The sequence below is a fragment of the Rattus norvegicus genome, chromosome 9 (genome assembly GCF_036323735.1).
Source record: "Rattus norvegicus strain BN/NHsdMcwi chromosome 9, GRCr8, whole genome shotgun sequence".
Lineage (NCBI taxonomy): Eukaryota > Metazoa > Chordata > Mammalia > Rodentia > Muridae > Rattus > Rattus norvegicus.
The window spans coordinates 14,922,154-14,944,714 of record NC_086027.1 but is presented as its reverse complement, the minus strand read 5'-3'; the positions used below and the strand labels follow the sequence as shown (position 1 = coordinate 14,944,714).

The 22,561-nt window shown below is 43.4% G+C and overlaps 1 long non-coding RNA gene across 1 annotated transcript; it reads right to left on the bottom strand.

Moving 5' to 3' along the window:
• Window positions 1–12,508: 12,508 nt before the first annotated feature.
• On the bottom strand, window positions 12,509–19,856 carry LOC134480524 (uncharacterized). The gene is made up of 4 exons (XR_010054927.1): window positions 19,726–19,856; window positions 18,276–18,407; window positions 17,423–17,606; window positions 12,509–13,299 (listed from the first exon to the last, which is right to left on the bottom strand). It is a non-coding gene; the product is annotated as an uncharacterized LOC134480524 (long non-coding RNA).
• Between the last annotated feature and the right edge of the window lie 2,705 nt (window positions 19,857–22,561).

The following is a 22,561-nucleotide window of genomic DNA, read 5'->3' as shown; positions in this document are numbered from 1 at the left end:
CATTACATGCAGATAAAAAAGGATGGGAGGACTATGCATATGTAACTGACAAGGGGCAGATTTAGCTAATCTCAGTAGGAGCTGTCTCTGCAGGGAGCAGTCTTCAGGATGTAAATATCCAAATGGGGCCAGGGAGAAAGGTAGAGTAGACTTTTTCTACACACTATCAATGCCATCCTGAGAAGGCGTTGTCATGTCTCTGAGCCTCAAGGGGCATGGGGGCCTTTGCCTTTTCCCCATGGATAAATGGCTTTGGGTCCAAGGCATGGTCATATCATGTTTACAGCACACATGCACTTAGGGCTGTACTTCCTCAGGTCTTCCTCTGCTCCCACAGTGAGATCTCAAAAGAAAAACAGAAACCAAACAAAGAAAAAATGTGCTCAGTGAACTGGTTAATTCCCTTAACTGTACAGATCCAGTGTCCTAAGTCTAGGACTTCCTCTAAGGCTACAGAAAATCCTGTGGACCTAAAATAAGCAAAAAACAAACAAACAAACAAAAAGAAAACCAAAAAAAAAAAAAAACAAACAAACAAAGACCCTTGTGTCCCCCCCAAAATGAATGGGAGAAAAAATTATTAAGGTTTTCATAAAAATTGTTTAAGAAAAACACACGGATATTTACTTAATAGAGTTAGTGGGCTGAGATGTGAGGCCCACTCACATCATGCAGCATTTGGAAGTCTCAGACAACTTAACAGAAGAGGACTCCTAAATATTCTTTGTGACCACTCTCCACATACTACTCACAGCTTAATACTAACCTTCATAATTGAGTTGGGGACAGTATTCACCATAGCAGATAATTGAAGCATTAGTGCACACAGACACAGACACAGGCACACACACACTCATACACACACTCACACACACACAAAACACACACACTCACACGCATACACACACACTCACACTTGCATACACACTCACACACATACACACACATAAACACAGACACTCACACACACAGGTACACACACATACACACACACTCACACATACACATAAAACACACACAAAACACATACAAAACACACACACTCAGGAGCACACACAAGAGAAATGCATATTCTATGAAGTTTCTTGGCATATTTTTATTTGTAATCCTCAATGCTTTAGTATGCTTGGTTTTGCTTAAAGGGGGGAAAAGTCAGGCTTCATTTTCCCCGTTTTGAAATGACAGATATCTGTGTGTTAAACATACTCTCATGGCTGTCCAGGCTGCCTCGGCCTATTTGACAGCATTCAGGTCACCTTGGTCAGGACAGTAGTTGCTCTTCTTATTGGCAACTGGTTTGCATCACAAGAGTTTTTCACATCCTTACCAATATTAGAAGTTTGGTGACACAAGCAGCTTGACAAACAGTAAAATTATTGTGGTGTTTCCTTCCTGGAGGACATTAAAATTTACATGTTTTGCATATGGCTTTTTTTCTTAGCATTTAGTCCTGCTTTAGTGTTGTTCAAATGTGGCCATGCAGCCAGCATCCCTTTGATCCAGGCTCTCAGCACCCCATTCCCGTCACTGATCTGATGCATGCTTGGTCCCAGAGATGGACAGCAGAGGGACTTGACACACAGCATCCCCTCTGCATCACTGCTTTGTTTTTTGTAAATTCTTTACAATGGCTATTTCTTGATTTATTATTCCTACGAACATGACTTTTCTTGACATTTTGAGATAGGATCTTATTATGCAGCCCAGGGTGGCCTTGATTTCCCAATTCTCTGGCCTTAGTCTTCCACCATTCCCTGATTCTCAGTTTGTTACTAGAGGTAGCTGTATGGCCCCATTTCCAAATCAAATGTTCTTCTGGCTTTATTACTTTGCCCTTTCCACAGACTTTTATTAATTATGCAATGTAGATGGTGTTTAATGTTTAAATACTAGATATATTAACTGACCAGTCCCCAAGACAACTCTGTGAGTTAAACACTCATTATCATCCTCACTGTGCAGATAAGGGAATTGAGTCACACAAGGTAAAATAACTTCTCCACAGTTGAACATCTAACGGGTGTGAGAGCCAAGCTTTGAGTCCAACTACAAAGTAGATTGGCCTATAATGTGTCTGCTGCTGCTGTATATTCAAATGGTAAATATTGTACCCTAAGGTCTGGTTGCTCCAAGACAAGGAGATCCTCATGTATACCAGATTTTTTTTTTTGCCTCCTAAGTTATCCCTGATTGGTTAATAAAATCCCTACAACATGGGCTGGGCAGAAGAGAAGGGACAGAGCAAAGTTTCCCTGTGCCTGGGGGCTCAGGCAGGGTCCACGAGGAGAAGGAAAGGACATGGGAGGAGAAGGAAGGAGACACCACCCCATAGGGTAGGTGGATCGTGAGTGTATTGATATGAGGGCCAGTCTGTCAGAACAGGAGTGGCCCAGGCAGAGCATGGCAAGCAATACCTCAGGGTTATTGACAGGGAAGCAGAAAAAGTAGCACAGAGGGTTGCTGTCTGCCCAGTTCTAGTACTTTAAAGCTTATTATAAATCTAAAAGTTTTGTGTCTTTTATTTGGGAACTAAATGATCTACGGTGGGGTAGAAACCCCCTAATAATATTTACTGTAGCAATGGCCACTCAATTATTGTGGTATTTTAAATATAACACACATTGAATTTTGCAATTCAGATGCAAGGTTTTGTATATTTCCAATGTGACTGTACACCTGAGGTCATGTGTAGGTATAGAGACATAACATGGCAGAAATACCTAGAACATTTTAAGGTCACCACACCGACCAAATGAAAGCCACAGGCTATACAGACTATGATGGATGAGGAGAAGGCTTAGTGCTCTCTGGAGTCCCCTTCCCTAGTCTTGGGATAAGACTTCCAGTAAGCCAAGACCATATTCCTCTTTCATTTCTCAAGGAGCCAAGGGTAGACCCAGATATATGATTTATTGCCTGCAGGGTTTTTTTTTCTGCAAGCACTGCCCTGTTTGAGGACTTGTCAAGCGTAAGCACTGTCAGAGGAAGGCCAGCATATGAATTCTGTATAACTCTGCTCTGACAGCATGTAGCACAATCCTATCAAGTACTAGAAGCCTTGCTGGAAAGATGAATCAACCTCTAGGATCAAAAGGAAGCAACCCGAGGGCCACATGGCTGTAAATCATGTCTGAAACCATAGCCCATTATGGAAGTTCATCCTTGGATATTATGTCAAACAGCGTTAGCATCCAAAAGAAACACAAAATTGAAATGGCAAGGTTACGGGTAATGACCCCATCGCAAGGATATCTGAGTCATGTGGAAAGATCCCAGTGCAAAGACATCTAGCAAAGATACTGAAAGAGTGTACCCCAAAACGGGGAGCCCCGTCTCTCGCTCCGATCGCGGGCTGGGGTGCCGCCAGGAATCACGAGTAGCCATTCTTGATGTAACAGCAAGAGGTAGCTTTAATTAACGAGATCCCGGGTCTTAGCGGGATCCCGGGTCAACACGTATCTCACACAGGAGACAGAGGAATCGACCCCGAGCCTCCAAACTCGGGGGTTTATATAGGGGAGGTTAGGGGCATTCACGCGGTTACACATGATTGGTCAATACAAATGGTGCACAGTTACTTTCGGCGCGAAATTACATCAGCAAGGAGTACGTGCTCTCTAGCAGCTCGGCAGACAGGTAGGGTGGCTCATCTCACTCAGGGGGGTGAAGGAAGGGGAGGGGGTGGCTACTCATGGTCAATGTCCTTGGGGCTGATAGCTGGTTTGGCAAGTCCTATCTCTGGCTCTCCCTCAGGCACGTCCGGCCCTGAACATCTGGACTCTGACAATGAGTAACCTTTTTAAAACTCTAGTTCTACATTCCCTTCTCCTTTTTTGTTAATAGTTCTAATCTTAGAACTTCATGGAGAACTCAGCTTCATCTAGCATAACAGCTTGGTATTGTTGTCTTAACATGAGGATTCTAATCTGGACACTATCTAAGCCTATACACCAAGGTCATGACTAGCTTTTAGAACTTCTAAGCTTATACAGACTGTGATCCCTGAGGCACGGTCCCAAGAAGTATTAAGAGTACTAACATATACAATGTTACATCATTTGTAATGGAAATCAAGCCTATCCCACACCTATTTTGATAGAACCCAGGACAAACATGACTGAATTACCCTCTAGGCCCCAGCTCTCAGCCCCAACAGCTAGTACACGACTGGTGAGGGCTGAGAATTGACAGCTGTCAGGGTGGTCAGCAGCACCAGGTATGGTCCTTTCCAGCGAGGCTCGAGTGTCTGGGCTCAGTGTAGCTGCAGTCTCCAACCTGGAACTGATGGGATGTCTCAGGGGTCTCCGGGGCATAGGCTGCTGTCAGCTGTGAGCAGATTTCTTTCTGTATCACCTGTAGGTCTTTTAGCATTGCACACAAATTATTATTACTATGGCACTATGACGTGTTGGTTCAGTAACATCATCTAAAACAGTCAGGGGGGCTGAGGCCCCATATAAGATCTCAAAGGGGGTAAGGCTGAATCTGGAAGGGGTATTTCTTGCTCTGAAGAGAGCAAGAGGGAAGGAGTGTCACCCCGTCTGCGCCAGTCTCCATGGTTAATTTAATTTGGACAGGGTCTCTTTTAGAGTTTTATTTATTTACTCTACCTGTCCTGAACTTTGAGGTCTGTAGATACAATGTAATTTCCAATCGACCTCTAAATACTTGGCCACACCCTGGCTTACCTTGGCAACGAAAATAGGGCTGTTGTCTGACCAGATTACCTTGGGTACTCCAGACTGGGGTAAGATTTCTTCCAGTATCTTCTTGATGACTATCGAGGCCGTCTCTTGCAGTTGTTGGCTTCACCAGGGCATCCAAGAGATGGTAAAGGCATCTGAAGTGCTGATGTGCTGGGGGGTAGAAGTTCAGCCATCCCAGATGACATCGTGTTGTCCACCATGGCAGCACCCACTTGTCTCTGACCTTCATTCAGGAAGAGAACTGTTCCCGTCTGTGGACAAGGTCCTCGGCTTTCAGCAGGGGTCAATCAGCCAGTTGCAGAGGTCTTTCCTCAACCCATGGGCTTCTGTCAGTGCTTGACACTCGTCCTGTGGTGGCTCCAGGTCTGGATAGGGCAGCAATGTGACCAGATTGTCCCCAACTGTTAGAGAACCTAGTCCATGGCAGCTGACCAGTGGTCCCATCTTTTGGGACACTCTATTTAAAGGCAAAACATCAGCCACTCTATTACAGTTTAAGTCCTGGATTGGGTGATAATTGCCAGTGCCCGGCTGGCAGGAACGGTGTGCTCCAAGCAGAACAGCGCTAAGCCACACACCTCCCAGCATCAGGTACTGGTGCACTGAGACAGGTCTTAAGCTCCACATTCACAGTCTGTAGATATGCATACACATGGCCTCACCCAGCGATTTCAGCCCACGCAAGCCAATTTGGAGAACAATTTTCTCCTGAGCAAGGGATCGGGGCAGTCATGGATGACCATGAGTTAGTGGGTGGGTTACCCGGCCCACACCATGTCCACTGTTCTTCGGGCAGTCCATAAGTATTGTTCGTTGCCAGTAGCCCCTTGCACTCAATGTCTTTGGATATTGGCCCACTGGGGGGCATAGGAGCACAGAGCATTGGGTCCCTGTCCAGCACTCTAGGACCAAGAAGCTCTCCAGTGTCCCCTCTTGTTCTTTCTTGGGCAGTCCCTGCCCCAGTGTCCTTTTTCTTTGCATTAGGCACACTGATCTTTAGCCAGGAATTCTCTTCTGTTGCCAGGTACTATCTTCCTAGGTTCCCTAACTACTGTTGCCAGTATATGTTCCTCTCTCATCTTTTATCTCTCTTTAGCTCTCTAACTTCTTCTTCTTTTTGTCTCTTTTCTTCCCTAGCTTCCTGCTCTTTTTATCCTCTTTCTTTCTTTCTTTTTTTCAATCTCTCTGTCTGCACCTTCTTCTACAGCTATTTTTCTCTGCAACTTACAATAACTCTCTCAGTGACTTAGCTTAACCCTTCAAGTTTCTGTAACTTTCTCTTCATATCCTTTCCTTATCTTAGCCAGATTGGTGGGGCATTTTGCAGCCCCTCAGAGACCCATCCTTGGAGCCTGGCAGCAGACCTGGAGCACTCCCTACCTTCAGGCATCTGAAGAGAGCAGGCAGAAGTGAGGGCCTTCTATCCGTGTCTGGAACATTTTTTCTGGCCTCTAGTAGGATCCCGTCTTTCCTCAGTGGTAAAGAAAACCTGTAACAGTTACTAACAAGCATGAAGAGGGCAAACAGCATTTAGTCACACAGCTAAACCAGGAGGCCTTCTTGGACAAAAAGCCATTGTACAAATAAGCACAAGCTTTGTCTATGAAACGGAAAGGTGAGCAGAGAGGCAGCAGATCTGCTATCGACTATCTCTCTAGACTTAGATTTTTCCCTCAAGGAGTATAACCAAAGGATGGAGAGATGGTTAGAACCTGGGTGCTAGATGCCAGGTGGCTGACAAAAGAATCGTAACCAATTCACCTGGGGCTATCAGGACCTCAGTAGCAGCCCTTTACCAAACTGTCTCACTGGGTTTAAAGGCCCATGGAAAAGAAAACATTAATCCTGACCTTGGCCACCGCCTGATAAGGCAGGCTCCCTTTAAGAACTTCTCTAAATGAGTGCTCTCCTACTGTGAGCAAATGTCAGAAATTCCTTTCTTGTTCTTGTTTTCCTTATAGTCCTCTCCCACCTCGCTCTCAGCCTTTTCAGATAGTTCCTCCTGTAGCATTTCTAACACAGCCTCTCTCTCTCTCTCTCTCTCTCTCTCTCTCTCTCTCTCTCTTTCTCTCTCTCTCTTTTGATAGCCTGTTGACAGCATTTCTTTTAGGCAGCTACGCACTAAATGTCAAAACGGCTGAAACTCTGCCTTTAAGATTCCTTACTCCCAAGCAAAATTTAAATCTTTCTCTAGCTTATCTCAGCTGGCTGCGAGCACAAGCACAGATAAAACACTTTTTTAACAATTAACTTTGGCTATCAACCAACACACCGCCACTAGAGCAGGGTCCATAAGATTAAGTTTCTTACTCACTAAGCATTAAGGGGACCAAGTAAAACTCTTCGACGAACAAAGCAAAACATGATTTCAAACACAGTCGTCGGTCCAAGATTTTAAACACAGTCAGATCTTTTTGACTGTCAGTTGCCGGGTCCTCCCTGCAAAATTCAGCTCGTGGAACGTTCTCATGCGTCCCAGAGCCTGCGCGATTGGGGCGTCCCCCTGTGCGCTTTCTAAAAAGGAAAAAGAAAAAAAAAGACTATTCGAAGTAGGAATCTTTCATCTACTCACAGGCGCCTTTTCGGGGTGGGAACCTTCTTCCACCCGTGCACAGGGCAGGAATCCTTCATCTGCCCAGACAGTGCACTCTCAAGGTAGCTTTCTACGGGGTGGGAATCCTTCTTCCACCCGTGCACAGGGCAGGAATCCTCCTTCTGCCCAGACAGTGCACTTTCAAGGTAGCTTTCTACGGGGTGGGAATACTTCTTCCACCCGTGCACAGGGCAGGAATCCTTCATCTGCCCAGACAGTGCACCAAGACCTTAAACCAGTACTGAAAAACACAGACTACAAGACTTAATTCACACACACTCACACACAGCGGCCGCTTTCCAGCACTCACACTAACGTACCTCCAAGTGGCATTCGGGTTTCGGGGGGGGGGGTCACGCTCCAATCCCGGACGAGCCCCCAAATGAAAGAGCATACCCCAAAACGGGGAGCCCCGTCTCTCGCTCCGATCGCGGGCTGGGGTGCCCCCAGGAATCACGAGTAGCCATTCTTGATGTAACAGCAGGAGGTAGCTTTAATTAACGAGATCACAGGTCTTAGCGGGATCCCGGGTCGACACTTATCTCACACAGGAGACAGAGGAATCGACCCCGAGCCTCCAAACTGGGGGGATTATATAGGGGAGGTTAGGGGCATTCGCGCGGTTACACATGATTGGTCAATTCAAATGGTGCACAGATACTTTCGGCGCGAAATTACATCAGCAAGGAGTATGTGCTCTCTAGCAGCTCGGCAGGCAGGTAGGGTGGCTCATCTCACTCAGGGGGGTGACTGAAGGGGAGGGGGTGGCTACTCATGGTCAATGTCCTTGGGGCTGATAGCTGGTTTGGCAAGTCCTATCTCTGGTTCTCCCTCAGGCAGGTCAGGCCCTGAACATCCGGACTCTGACAATGAGTAACCTTTTTAAAACTCTAGTTCTACAATACATGTCCATGAAGCTTTCACCAAGAATCCCCATTCTGTGTTCTAAAATACTATATATATACACACACACACAGTGAATCCTCATTTATGGTCAGCTATGGGGATTGATTCTCTGGGAACCTGACTTTGAGACAGAAATAGATGTATAAATGTGTTGGACAAGTGCTCTTGAGGACCATGGCTGTGACAAAGAGGAGAGAAGAGGATAGGGTGGAGAGCACTCTGGCTCTAATGCAGTCACAAGAGTATGCATGCAGCCCTGTGTGGGGCTCAGGAGCTGGCCTGACCCTGAAGTCTTAGCCTGCACTGGAACAAGCAGGAGGCCTGGCCTTAAAGTCCCCATTGGCTAAGGACGAGGTTCCTGGTCAGAAACTAGTTACCACATTATAACCACATAGCCATCCCTTCTCCAACATCATTCTTCCTGAATTTCCAAGTCCAATCATGAGGATATTTGGGGCTACATTCTGATCTTTTACTCAGAGCAAACATAAAAATGAAGTGGATGGGCAGGGAGTGGAATGGCCTAAGGTTAGGCTAAACCTCAATTTTAATGTGTCCATAAGTTCAGGAGGGAGTCCATTGGCATTGTCATCTGTGGCTTCTGTGTCCTTATCCCGGGTGTGCTGACTCTGTGATACGATGCCATCTCACCTCACATATGTCAGGGTGAAAATCATGTATGAATTTAATATTATGTAAAACTTACTTCCTAACTTCAATAACTTTTTCCTTTCTTAGGGTCCCAATGTTGGCTCTAATTCATTTTCTCTTATTTTCTTCAAGCTGTCTTTGCAAGTCAAACCCTAATCTAGAACTACAATTCTGCAGTTATTACATTTTTTCCAAGATGAGAATACACAGTATCCACCTGGGCCACTAGGGCTGTGCTGTGCTGTGCCCCTATGCATCAATTTCCAATTGTCTAAGAATCATAACTTCAAGGAACATCTAGTTTCACAGAATTCACCAGAGCAGAAGGAGAAAGAAGTAGGAAAGTCAGATATAATACAATATTCTGCACACCAAGGCCAACTGATAGGCAGTCACACACAAATGAAATCTATACAGCCGTTGTCGAGGGTAAGGTTTGGAGAAATGGAAACAACCAGTTTTTACAAAAATCTAATGCGGACTACTGAGATGTCTCCATTGTATGTTGTCCCCAGCATTAGCCAGAACTCAGACAACAAAGGGAGGTCAAAAGGATACAGATTGGAAAGGAAGAAGTCAAAATATTACTGTTGCAGAGGATAGGGTAGTATACATGGGACACCCCAAAAGTTACAACAGAGAACTCCTAAGCCTGATAAACTAGTTCAGCAAAGTGGCTGGGTATAAAATTAACTCAAACAAATCAGTAGCCTTCCTCTACACAAAAGATAAACAAGCTGAGAAAGAAATTAGGGAAATGACACCTTTCATAATAGTCCCAAATCATATAAAAATACCTCAGTGTGACTTATCAAACATTTGAAAGATCTGTGTGACAAGAACTTCATGATCTGAAGAAAGAAATTGAAGAAGATGTCAGAAAATGGAAAGATCTCCCATGTTCATGGCTTGGCAGTATGAAGATAGTAAAAAGGGCCATTTTCCCAAAGTGACCTACAGTTGAAATGCAATCTCCATCAAAATTTGATTCCAATTCTTCTAGGGTTAGACAGACAAATTTGCAAATTCATTTGGAATAACAAGTAACGCAGGATAGCTAAAACTATCCTCAACAATAAAAGGACTCCCCTGGGAATCACCATCCCTGAACTCAAGCAGTTTACAGAGCATTAGTGATAAAACTGTATGGTATTGGTACAGAGACAGGAAGATAGACCAGTGGAATACAATTGCCGACCCAGAAATGAACCCGCACACCTATGGTCCCTTGATTTTTGACAAAGGAGACAAAAGCATCCAGTGGAAAAAGGATAGCATTTTTAGCAAAGGGTGCTGGTTCAAATGGAGTTCAGCATATGGAGGAGTACAAATCATCCCCTTCTTATTGCCCTGTGTAAAGCTTAAGTCCAGGTGGATCAAGGACCTCTACATCAGACCAGATCACTCAAACTAATAGAAGCAAAAGCGGGGAAGAATCTTGAACACATGGACCCTGGAAAAAATTTCCTGAAGAAAACACGAATGGCTTATGCTCTAAGATCAAGAATAGACAAATGGGACCTCATAAAGCTACAAAGCTTCTGTAAGACAAAGGACACTGTGGTTAGGACAAAACAGCAACCAACAGATTGGGAAAAGACCTTTACTAATCCTACAACTGATAGAGGGCTAATATCCAAAATATACAAGAACTCATGAAGTTGGACTGCAGGGAGACTAATAACCCTATTAAAAATTGCAGTTCAGAGCTAAACAAAGAATTCATAGCTGAGGAATATGGAGTGGCTGAGAAGCACCAAAAGAAATGTTCAACATCTTTAGTTATGTGGGAAATGCAAATCAAAACAACCCTGAGATTCCACCTCACACAACTCTGAATGGCTAAGATCAAACACTCAGGCTATAGAAGATGCTTGCACGGATGTGAGAAAGAGTAACACTCCTCCATTGTTGGTGAGATTGCAGACTGGTACAACCATTATGGATATCTGTCTGGAGGTTCCTCAGAAAATTAGACATTGCACTACCTGAGGACCCAGCTATACCTCTCTTGCACATATACCCTAAAGATGCTCCAACATACAACAGGGCACATGCTCCAACATGTTCATAGCAGCCTTATTTATAGTAGTCAGAAAATGAAAAGATCCCAGATTCCCTTCAACAGAGGAATGGAAACAGAAAGTGTGGTACATCTACACAATGGAGTACTACAGAGATATCAAAAACAATGACTTCATGAAATTCATAGGCAAAGAAAACGAACTAAAACATATCATCCTGAGTGAGTTAACCCAATGACAGAAACACACACATGGTATGCACTCATTGATAAGTGGATATTAGCCCAAATGCTCAAATTCTCCAAGATTCACAGACCAAATGAAATTCAGGAAGGATGACTAAAATGCTGATTCTTCACTCCTTCCTTTAAAGGAGAAGAAGAATCCCTATTGAAGGGATAGGATTGCAAAGTTTAAAACAGAGCCTAGAGTAATGGCTATTCAGAGTCTACCCCACATGTGGCCTATACATATACAGCCTTCAAACTAGAAAAGGTGGATGAAACTAAGAAGTGCAGGCTGATAGGAACTGGATATAGATGTCTCCTGAGAGGCACAGCCAGATCATGTCAAATAGAGTGGCAAATGCTAGCAGCAAACCATTGAACTGAGAACTGGACTTCAGTTGGAGGAATTATAGAAAGATTGAAAGAGCTGAAGGGACTTGCAACCCCATAAGAACAACCATGGCTGCCAAGCAGAGTTCCCAGAGACTAAACCAGTACCAATCACTATACAGGGACTGTGCCATGGCCTCATCTGCATGTGTATCAGAGGATGGTCTTCTTGGGCACAAATGGAATGAACAGCCCTTGGTCCTGCCTAGGCTGGGAAAGTGGATGGATGGTGAAGGGAATACTTTTATAGCAGAGGTGGAGGGCAATGGTATTCAGACTTATTTCTGGAAAACTAGGAAGGAATAACATTTGAAATAGAAATGAAAAATATCCAACTAAAAATCAGCAACAACAAAATGGTATTTTGAGCTTCGAATCAAAAAAAGCCACAGTCAGGAAACAGAGAATTGTATGCCTATGGTTTTCTTCAAATATGCTCAAGGCCAAGGTAGGTTCTGGGCCCAGGCTGAACCAAGCAGGTTCCTGCCACTGACTGCTCTTCTATTCCTGTTTCCAGAGGCATCATGCAGATTAATATTGGGCCAGAGATGTGGGCAGAGCTGGTCAGAAGTGGCTTTCTTTCCCGTGGTCTCAGGATTATCTGCATTCCTGGGTGTTCAGCATTTTCTGCCTGGGATTTGGGTGCAGGATTCCCGATGGCTTTAAACTCCCTTATACCATGTTTATATGTCCTGGGAGGTATAACAGAAAAATTAATGTTTATCCTATTAATTTGGTCAAAACTCTCATCAACAGAGTATAATTTAGAGGTAAATATATATTTGACAGCAAGCATACACAGTGGGTAATGTATGCATGATGAAGTTGAAATTAAGAGTTGGAAACACAGTGCACAGTGACTGTATAAATGCCTGTGAATCTCAGTCTGACTGGGAAGTGATTTGATGCCCAGTCCCCATGAGAATGCAGAGATCCATCCCTCCCTGATAGCTGTGGGACTTCAGATGTTGACACTAATCATCAATAAAGAAGGTTCTTAAGAGTGAAGAGTTTGAGATTACTCCTTTATTGACCAGAATACATCCAATTTACTTGATAGTAACCAGATGCAGGTAGTCAATATATACAGTCTATATCCTTATCAAAATAGAAAAGCAAATGAACAAAACAACAACAACAGATAAATAACAAATCTTCAAATGAATAGAAGGAAAACCAAATAACCAAAACAATTAAAAATTAACCAAACTTTAAATAGAGGAATTGCACTAAGCATTTTTTGCTGCTCCTTTTGCAGAATAGACTTATAGCCTGTGGCTTGCCTTGGAGACATAGTAGACAAGCAGTTAGTGATGGTAATAATCTTTTCAAGAGGAGTGGAAGTAGGTCTGTTTTGTTGGAGTGGGGGTATTAAGGAAAAAGCCTACCAATACTGAGTATAAATGATATTACAGACTTTGTCACAAAGTCTTTCCAATATTGTGAACTGATCTCCATGAAACTCTTCTGGATGACCCATCAGGACAAGTACAAATTTACACGTGCACAGTCTTTCTGGATGACCAGCAGCTCTTGATAGATGTGCATCAGCACTTCTCTGAGTCCCTCGAAAAGTGTACACTTGCTGGAGAGAGGCAAGGTGAAAATACAGCGTATTCAATCCAAAGAAATCAAACTAAAGGAGGAAAATGCAGTCCACAATTGCTATGGACAGTACAGATGAGATGCAATAGTGGTGCATTTGCTGTGCACACTTAGTCCTCCTCCTGTAGCACTTCTCTCCAAGGGAGATCTTGTCCTGGACTGTGTCATGTTCGAGTTTCTGCTGGAGAATTTCAGACCTAGCAGAGCAAGGGAAAAAATGTTTAGTGAGTGGTTGTCAATTCAGCTCTCCCCCTTACATCAGCTCTATTCAGTTGGATAATCCAGCATGAGCTGTCAGCTGAGGTCAGTCCCTGCATCCCCAAGTGTCCTAGAGTACCTGCGCTTGGATTTATATCTCACCTTTCAAACTGCTAGAATTTGAACTGTGGACTATGCACTGTACTGGGATTAAGAGAAAAATGAGCATTTTTTCCCACTGGTCCAGGTATATGACATTGAATAATAAAATTGTAGCTATGTCTGAATCTGAGTTCAAGAGAGGTATGAGCAACCTAGAATACCATGTGGATGCCTTCTGGAGAACATGCCCAGAATTGAGGTGAAATTTCTGATTATGTTAGCACTGAAGGAACCCGTCTAGTTTCCATTTGTAACCACTGAATCTGCAAATACACAGAGAAGCCATCTCACTTCAAATTCATGCTCACTGCACAGATCCTGTAATCACTGAGAATGTGCTCCATGCAAATCTTCCCAGCGTACACACGGACATTAAAGGTGATTGTGATGTAGAAACAGAACCGCACCCCTGTAAGTCTATGGCTAGTGTAAGGCAATTTGTCAGAGGACAGAAGAGAAAATGTCCTCAGATCTTTCCAGAGAGATCACAGGAAGTAAGGAGTAGAACATAGCAAGAAATCCAGAGGATCATATATATTGTTTCATGGGCAAAATTCACACGAACTGTAACAGTACAATACTCTGAGTAGCTCCTTAGCTGCCTGAGGCTGAAATCCAGGTGGGGTGGTCATCCACCCAAAAAGGGTATTTATATAGGGAAGGATATTCAAATGGCTTCTTCCAGCCTGTGTTCCTACCTGAACATTAATACTTAATGTAAAGATTCCCCAGGATTCGCTGGAGGCATAAAAACAAATGTTGAGTGGGATATGTACATAGTGGCCAGAGCGTATAGACAGCTCAGTCAGTGATGTGCTGTCCTCCCATAAACCGTCATAGACTCAGGGTTCTTTCCCCATTAACAATCTGGCTTAGCAAGTACCAAAGGCTGTGTAGAGCTGTCTTGTTGCTCAGCAAAGGATCATATATTGGTGGTGGACTAGACTCTTGTTCTTGTTCACTCTTTCAGACTTTGCCCAAAGTGTGCAACTTCTTCTAATCGGAGCTGTCTTTACCATAGCCTGAGTGACTTCATGCCAAAAGCTAGAATCATAGGAAATCTCCATAACCAGGATCCAAATCAACAAATTTACTCCCCGTAATGTGATTGTTCCACAGATAATTTGAATAAGTGAGTAAAAGCTTGCATGGATTATCTCACACTGAATCAGAATCTATGGAAGGGCTCCATCGTATGGTACACTTTTACTCCTTGGCTGATGGACGTCTGGATAGATTCTCCTTCAAGGTTACTCTGGGACCACTAGCACATTGATGCTCCCTAGTTGCAATGGCAATACCTACTCCTTATTGTGGAATCACTGGGTGAACTAAAACTTCTGTTCCACTTTCTGAACATGGCTTCTCATAGGGCTACCTGTTCTTACACTGTCAGACCCATTTGAAGCTCATCATTTCTCCTAACCCATTGAGGCTGAAATTAACTGAGAGAAAATGATGTTGATTGACAGCACTTGCAGAATGCTAAACAGATAACATAGAGGAGCGCTTTGGATTATCTGTGCACCCAAAGAGGTTCCTGAAACTGCCCTGTTCTTGCACCACAGCATAGCTATGGGACATTTTCTGGATGACGATACAATTCCAAGCAACTCAAATTCTCAATGAATAAAATCCAAGCCAAACTCCCAGGGGAAGTTGTAGTGTGCCAAGGTAGCTCGAAAGAAATGGTAGCAGGCAATGTGGAAAGCAATCTTCGAGAAGACATAGTGAGTGACATAACCTTCCAGTGGGCTTTCACAATTCACAAAGAACAGAGAAGCAGAATAAACTCATGGATTTTTCTAGAGAAGCCTTGCCCTTACCTCCCAGTACTCCATTCCTTTGATGTGCTCCAAAGGATTTCAGTGCAGATCAGTAGTTTTGCCCCTAATCACTTGAAAATCTAACTTTACAGGTGTTTTTGTGTCCTCGTTTTGGGGGTTGCATTTCTAAAGGATTTTATTGTCCTGCTTCTACACCATAACAAAAAGGGACCTGCAAGCTCTAGGCCTGTAACATTTGTTACCCCTGTGAAACATGACTCACTTGAACATATTTCCACTCCTCCCCCAGACTTCACAAGATAATTCTGTTCTGAAATTTTTGGAAAAAATAAATTAGTAATTTAAGTGTCCTTTTGCTCTACAGAGCTAGATGGAGATGCCAAATGACTGGGCAGCTCTATTTCATGTTTCATGGATGTAAAGTGAACGCTTAGAGTACTTTTCTCATGAAACTTGGAAATAGAGGGAAACACACGTTCACTACTGCAAACACACACACACACATATACCCACACACACCACACACACACACACACACAGACACACACACACACAGATACACACTCACATGCACAAATGAAAACTTTGCTCTTATGCAGCACATTTCCTGTTGAGTGAGGAATTAGTGGGAACAATGCTGTGTACAAGTCTCTTAGACTCAAGCAAGATGTGCTGCCCTGACCTGTACTCATTTCCACTTCAGGAAACCTTTCTATGCAGATACTTGCTGGTCCGACAAGTAAGTTACATGTTCTGCACAGATAGCCTAAACAACACAACATCAAATCCCCAAGAGAGAAATTTCTAGGAAAAGACTCCATCAAGCTCTATGCTGACTCATCATAGGCCCCTCACTAAAACTACACTGTTTCCTTCATAGAACACTTTGGAAGCACCAGAGAAGACAGTAACTCATGGTCACTTCCGAGGAACATTTGATCACATCAGAGTTCCTGTGATATAAAAACAACCTCAATGTCAGTCAGAATAAGGCTAAATAAATAACATACAGTGAATTTTCTGAAATGCAGTACTGTGTACAATATTGAGAGGGAATCTATCCTGAAAGAATGCAGTGCCCATGATATAGTCAGCAAAGCAATGTCAGCAGAGGGTTGCACTCTAGGATTCAATGCAAGATCATGGTGAAGCCAATAAGACAATCCAGAATCTTCCCGGGGGATAACTCTGTTCAGGTAAAGTGAAGAAATCTAATCCTTATTTTTAAAATAGCTGAATGGTTTAAGAATGTGTTGAGACAAATAAGAGAGGGGGCTCCACTTGGAACTGGACGAATGATGCAAAGACTGCTGGCCATCACAAAACAGGAAGCTTCATGTTTGTTGAGAGACCTAGGCTTAAAGGACTAAGTTAGATAATGACTGGACAAAACTGCATGTCATGAACTGGCCTCCCCGCATGCTCCCTAAGATGCAGGTCAGCACAGCAATGCACCTTTCTTGGTGAGAATTGGGGGTACATACGGATAACTTTGTTCTTGAAGTCTCAAATCTCTCATGCCTACCCTCAGCCTTTGAGAAACCTTTTCCACATCCTTGCTCTTCTAACCAGCTTCAGGTTGTAAGGCCCAGTTATGAACTCTCAGGGGCACTCAAATAAGACAGGACTGACATACTGATACACAGGCTCTGTAGTTACCCAAGATCTATGAAGCATGAAGTCACCATCTTCATATACAGGGACATGAGGGGAGGAAGAACAAAAGCCACCACAAATGACAATGAGAACCATTTCTTTGGCATTTCCACCAGGCTCTCCTCCTTGAAAAATACTTACTTCCTGAGTCTCACACGATCCCTTTAAAGAAAATGAGCTCCAGGCTTTTCCTTCATCCCTCAAAGCCCTGTTCTGGTCTAAAGAGGGGCTCCCACATAGCACCCTCCATACATAATGGCATGTAGTGCTGTGATGTGTGATCAACCTATCTCCCTTAATGAAGTGCAGATTCTCGAAGAGCAGGAGCATTTGCTTTCCAAACATGCAGTTTCTTGAAAAGGGGCTATCTCCACAGAAAGCCTTGTAAACCATCACATGAATGAATACTTGGATGAGACCTAGGTCAGGACATGGATCAGTCAATAGACAGTTACATTGGTTTGTCTATGATTATGGTAAGACATGAGGACAACCTGACCCTGAGACCTAACCCTACCTGTAGTTGCTTGGCTCTGGGGTCACAGATGTTCATTCCAGCCTCTTCTCAGAACCTCTTTGTCTCCACAGAAGATGCTGGCAGTTCAGTCTGCTCCACCAGCAGTTCTCTCTTCTCATTCAGCAAAATCTGTATATTGTTCTCCAATTGAGCTTGTTCACGCAGGAGCTGGGACAGCCTGATGCTGAACCACAAACAAAAAATGGTAAATCCCAGCCAGCTTCTATTTGCCTGTCACTCCTGCAAGTACAATCATCCCTTCAAGGGTCCTCATCCTCAGAAATCACCAGAATAGAGCCACACTATTCAAGTTAGCACCAATTAGAGGAGGTCAAATCCAGAATCCACATTCCACATGAATCAAAGTACTTCTGAAAACCCTGACCCTAAGACGGTTTATATAAATCAAGGAAGAAGAGATGGTCCATAAGGGAGCTCGTATGTCCATGGTATGGTGAAACCATCTTCACGTTGTGGGGAAAGCCCCTCTGAGGGGTAGTTGAAGACCCAATAGCTATAGACTCTTTCCATGTGTTTCTCATGGATCACAGATCTTTAAATCTCCTGTCAGAGTCCTAGAGATTCAGAGTTGATTGCTATTCCCATCATGGTGCAAACCTTTTCTATCTAGAGGAACTTTAACTGGGAAAATAACAATTGGAGGGTCTTCTACACCCCTCACATGTACGACAACTGAGTCCAAGAGCTACAAATCTAAGACCCTTGCCAGGAGGCAGCCTTCTTGTTAAGAGTCAGACACTACAGAACCAGAGCCCTTTCTTTTGTTCAAAGTCATACAGGACAGAAGCATTCCCTGCCTAGTGCTGGGTTCTCATCTCTGTCAGCGACTCACCGGTAGGAACTGTTCACTTGTATGAGCTCCTTGTACCTCTCCATGGCATCACTTATTGAGTTGGTCATCATTTGCATAGCCATCATTCTCATCTCATGTTCGGATTGAAGGACTGGCTATTCGACATGCAGCCTGGGTTAGGTCATGGCCAAAGGAACAAATAATGTTTTGAACTCACGATTTCAGAATTAGGTGAAATGTAAATAAAAATATATAATAAAAAATTTCAAATTCAAGGAATGGTGGAAGGGAAGAAAGTGGCAAAGTAAAAAACGAGACCAAAACCCAACAGTGAGACTCAATCCACAGAAAATATTTCTCTGTAAATAAGCAAACATTTGTTTTGAAATAAGGACTCCTTGGAATCCTGAGAGATATGGTTCTGCAAAGACTCACTATATAGGAGTGGGCAGAGCCTGAGAGCTGCCTGTTTGGGAATAACAATGGTCAAGACCACAGTGACCATTTCTAGGTCACAATAAACAATACCTGGATAGCTAAAAAAAATAGAAAACTAAAGATCAAAGCAGGTGAAACAAATTAGGTAAAAACAGACTGTTCTATTACTTAAACTCAGTATGTACCACATACTTGCTCCTTCAAAGTATTTGTACTGGTTAAGTTTATTATCCCGGGAACAGGACAACAGAGCCATGGTACCAGTTGGAGGGACCTGACCTTCAAGAGCTGGCAAGGTGAGCATGATGGAATTGACTAGTTCAGGAAGAAGATTCCTCCAGTCTGTGCCACAGCTTTGGGCCCAAGAGAAAGCTGTGATGACATTTCTCTTGTTTTGAAAGCAGGTATACTCAATCCTTGGTTTCTATCGTTACATGAATTCCCAGAGGGCATAACTAAGTTTGACAGGGAAGAGGATTTATAGCACCTCCTCCCCTCGGGAGAGTCCTGGATGCCACCAAGGCATACAGAAGGAGCAAAGTGCTCTTTTGATCAGTGTAGGCCTCCATGTACTCATCACTATCATGACCTGCAAAGTGTTGATCAAACAAATCCTCAGACCCCATCAAAGGTCCCAGACCTCCTGATCCTGAGTAAAACACCACATATACTTCAACATACATACACAGCAACCCATATCCAAACACATTTAGAATGCCAACTACATCCTTGAAGGTGCCATAGAATCAGTGTATAATGAACAAATTCAGAGGAGTGATGACGTGCAGGCATTTCATTCACACACACACAGTTGCAGAAAGCGTGACAAGGTCCTTCTAGCTGTTGACAGAACCAATGCTAATCCAAGAGGCTCAGGGTCAAGTACAAAAGAGGTTGACCCTAAACACACAGCACCTAGCTTATCTCACAAGCAAATGCCTGCCAAATCTCCTTAAAATCCAGGATGAGACTTTCTCGTGCTATGAGTAAATCTTGAGGTAGTAGAGAGAGAGCGAAAGACAGTGAACAGGTTACTGGGCATAATGACTACCTGTGGTCCCACTCATCATAGATATAAAGATCCAGGATTTGATAAAGTTCATCCCTCTCGAATTGACACTTCTGGATTTCAAATTTGAGTTCCTCCAGTTCCTTTAGACACTCCTCTTGCTTACTGATGACATTTTGGGATGATGCCTTCCTACCAAAACCTGTAGACAGATAAACCCATTGCATATTTGAACCAATGGCAGAATAGATCATTCTGAATCCAAAAAGGAGGTTGAGGAAGGGGAAATGGTAGAGACTGGGTGAATCCATGAAAGAGCAGAAAAGCTTTCTTAAAGGTTGATTCTTAAGCTATGTCCCTGTTCCCAACCTCTAATGCCATACACGTGCCACACTCACTGTCACACAACCCCCGGCACTGAAAGTTATAATCTGACTGAGACATAAACATCTGTGACATTGTTATCTCATATCAGATGTGGTGCAGATAATCCTGGAGTTCATCATGACTTCATAATGCTTAGCACCATCAAGCTCTAACCAAGTGTGGTCCTGCCCAAAGTGTCTGAGAACTCAATTCATGACTAGGTGTGCATCCTTCCTTGTTCTCGCCATCAGACACTTATGTAACCTACAGTAATCTAGAGGATGAAGTGCTTCAACTCCCAACCATGGATCGTCACATTGTTAATCTCACAGTGCCTCCTCCTGCCAATCATTGACACTCACAGTTAAAAAGCTTCAAGAAAAGACACTGAAGTCTTACAACTTTATGGCTTTCTCTCAAATTAAAGATCAGGAACTCCTGACTCTTGGTTTGCCTTTGAAAAATCCCAAGGCTCCTGCTTGTAAGGCCTAGTCTTAGAAGGCACATCTCAAACCTACCTCCTTGAGGATGTTCCCCAACTCTGCCCAGGACTCACCAAGCCTTCCGCAGAATGATTTCCTCCTTCCTGTTTCACTAGAGAGGGGGTCAGCTTCCCTCTGACCTGGTGTGGTCTCTCCTTGATCTCCCCTTTCCTTCCGAAATAGCCTGAGTAGCTGGCGAAACATGCCTGCTTGTGAACCCAAAGGGAACTGAAGTAATATCCCAAAGGCAGCTGGTGTCACCACAACACTGGTGACATCACTGAAGATTCTAGGGATCTCTTAGATACAATAGATTGTCTAGTGAAGGGCTTACTGATGATGTCACTGGAAAATTCTATGGCCTACCTACTAACCAGCTCTCCCCACACTGATGAATTTCAGTGGGGACCCTTTCCTCCAGTCTCTCATGTGTCACTGGGAATACCATTTGGCAACCTCTATTTCAAAGCTAGATATGTCTTCCTGCTTCATTAGAAGTCAACAATGCTTTTGCTGGGGAGGGTTGCTTACAACCCTGAATTGGAGAACAGATTTTTCTTAGCACCCAAATCTCTAGGGGCCAAGGAGGAGGGAGATTTTTCTTAAAAGTAAATCTACTACTCGAGACAATGCATGTGACATACGTTTCCATTCCTAAGCTTTTCCCTTTTTCTGGAGTCCAATATATTCCTTCTATACCTCTGAGTGTATAAAACCTGGAAATATTTGCTTACTGTGCAGTCCTTGAAAGCCGACATTGTTTCCATTTACATATCCATGTATTTCACAAAATCAATGGTCTATAATCCTATTTTTTTGCAATAAAAACTCCTTTTACTTGGGAACATAGTGATCAACTACAGGGCATATATAAAATAATAAATTTCTGTTCGTTTTATATATTATGTAGGACATCCTCCCTTTCTGAAATATAACAAGACAATTAAATTGGACATCAATGAGCAAATGTCAACCAGGACCTTGTGTTACTACATTGTAACTATATAGCCATCACTTCTCCAATATCATTCTTCGTGAACAGACAAGTCTAGGCATGAGAATATTGGGGACTGCACCATGATCTTTTACTTGTAGCAAACATAAGAATCAGGAGGATGGGAAGGGAGTGGAATGGCCTGAGTTCAGGTTGAACCTCAATTTTAATGGGTCCATACGTTCAGGAGGTAGTCTATTTGGCATTGTGATATATGGATTCTGTCTTCTTATCATAGGTGTTATAATAATTCAACATGAATGTGTGCTATAATGCCACCCCACCTCAGAGATGTAAGAGTGAAAATCATGTCTGACCTTTCTGGGAAGAACTCTGCCTTTTACTACCATCTGGAGTTATACAACATCACTATACAAAGCTCAGAAGAGAGGGGTGCATATATGCGGGCCTTAGAAGTTGAGGATCTTTTCTTCTGATTAAGCCACTTGTTTTTCCTATGTAATTTTTCCCTTGCTCTTTTACTAATGGTGGCTGACTTCTTTCCTGGCCTGAGGTAAACTGGAGTCCAATCTTTTGGATTACCGAACCTTCTATTTTTGAGATGACAGTCCCACCAAGGGTCCTACTGCATACAGAAGGTATGAATAAGTCTCAGGGGCTGGAGTAAGTTAAATACATCTGTGACAACAAAGAACTGACTAAGAAAACAAGAGCCCAGCTGCTCATCAAGATCACAGTTGTATGATAGTAAGAAAATGTGAATAGGGCTCAGGTGAAAAGATAAATTAATTAGGAGTTCATAGGCCTAGAAGGGTTATCCTTTGATCTCAGTGGAGCTGCCCTTCTTTCTGCCATTCCTCACCCTCTGCCACATGACCAGAGACTTCCCCATACAACTGGCTGGCCTTGCTCAAAGACCTGCCAGGGCTTCTCCCTGTAGAATAGGACATGTAGAGTCCTTGAGGACTCACCAAGAGGTCTCCTCCACACAGGTTCCTTGTTGTCAAAGGGAAATGTTCCTGCAGAATCCTGTCATGGCAGCAGGAATTTCAACCTGGCTGCTCTTGGTCCAGCT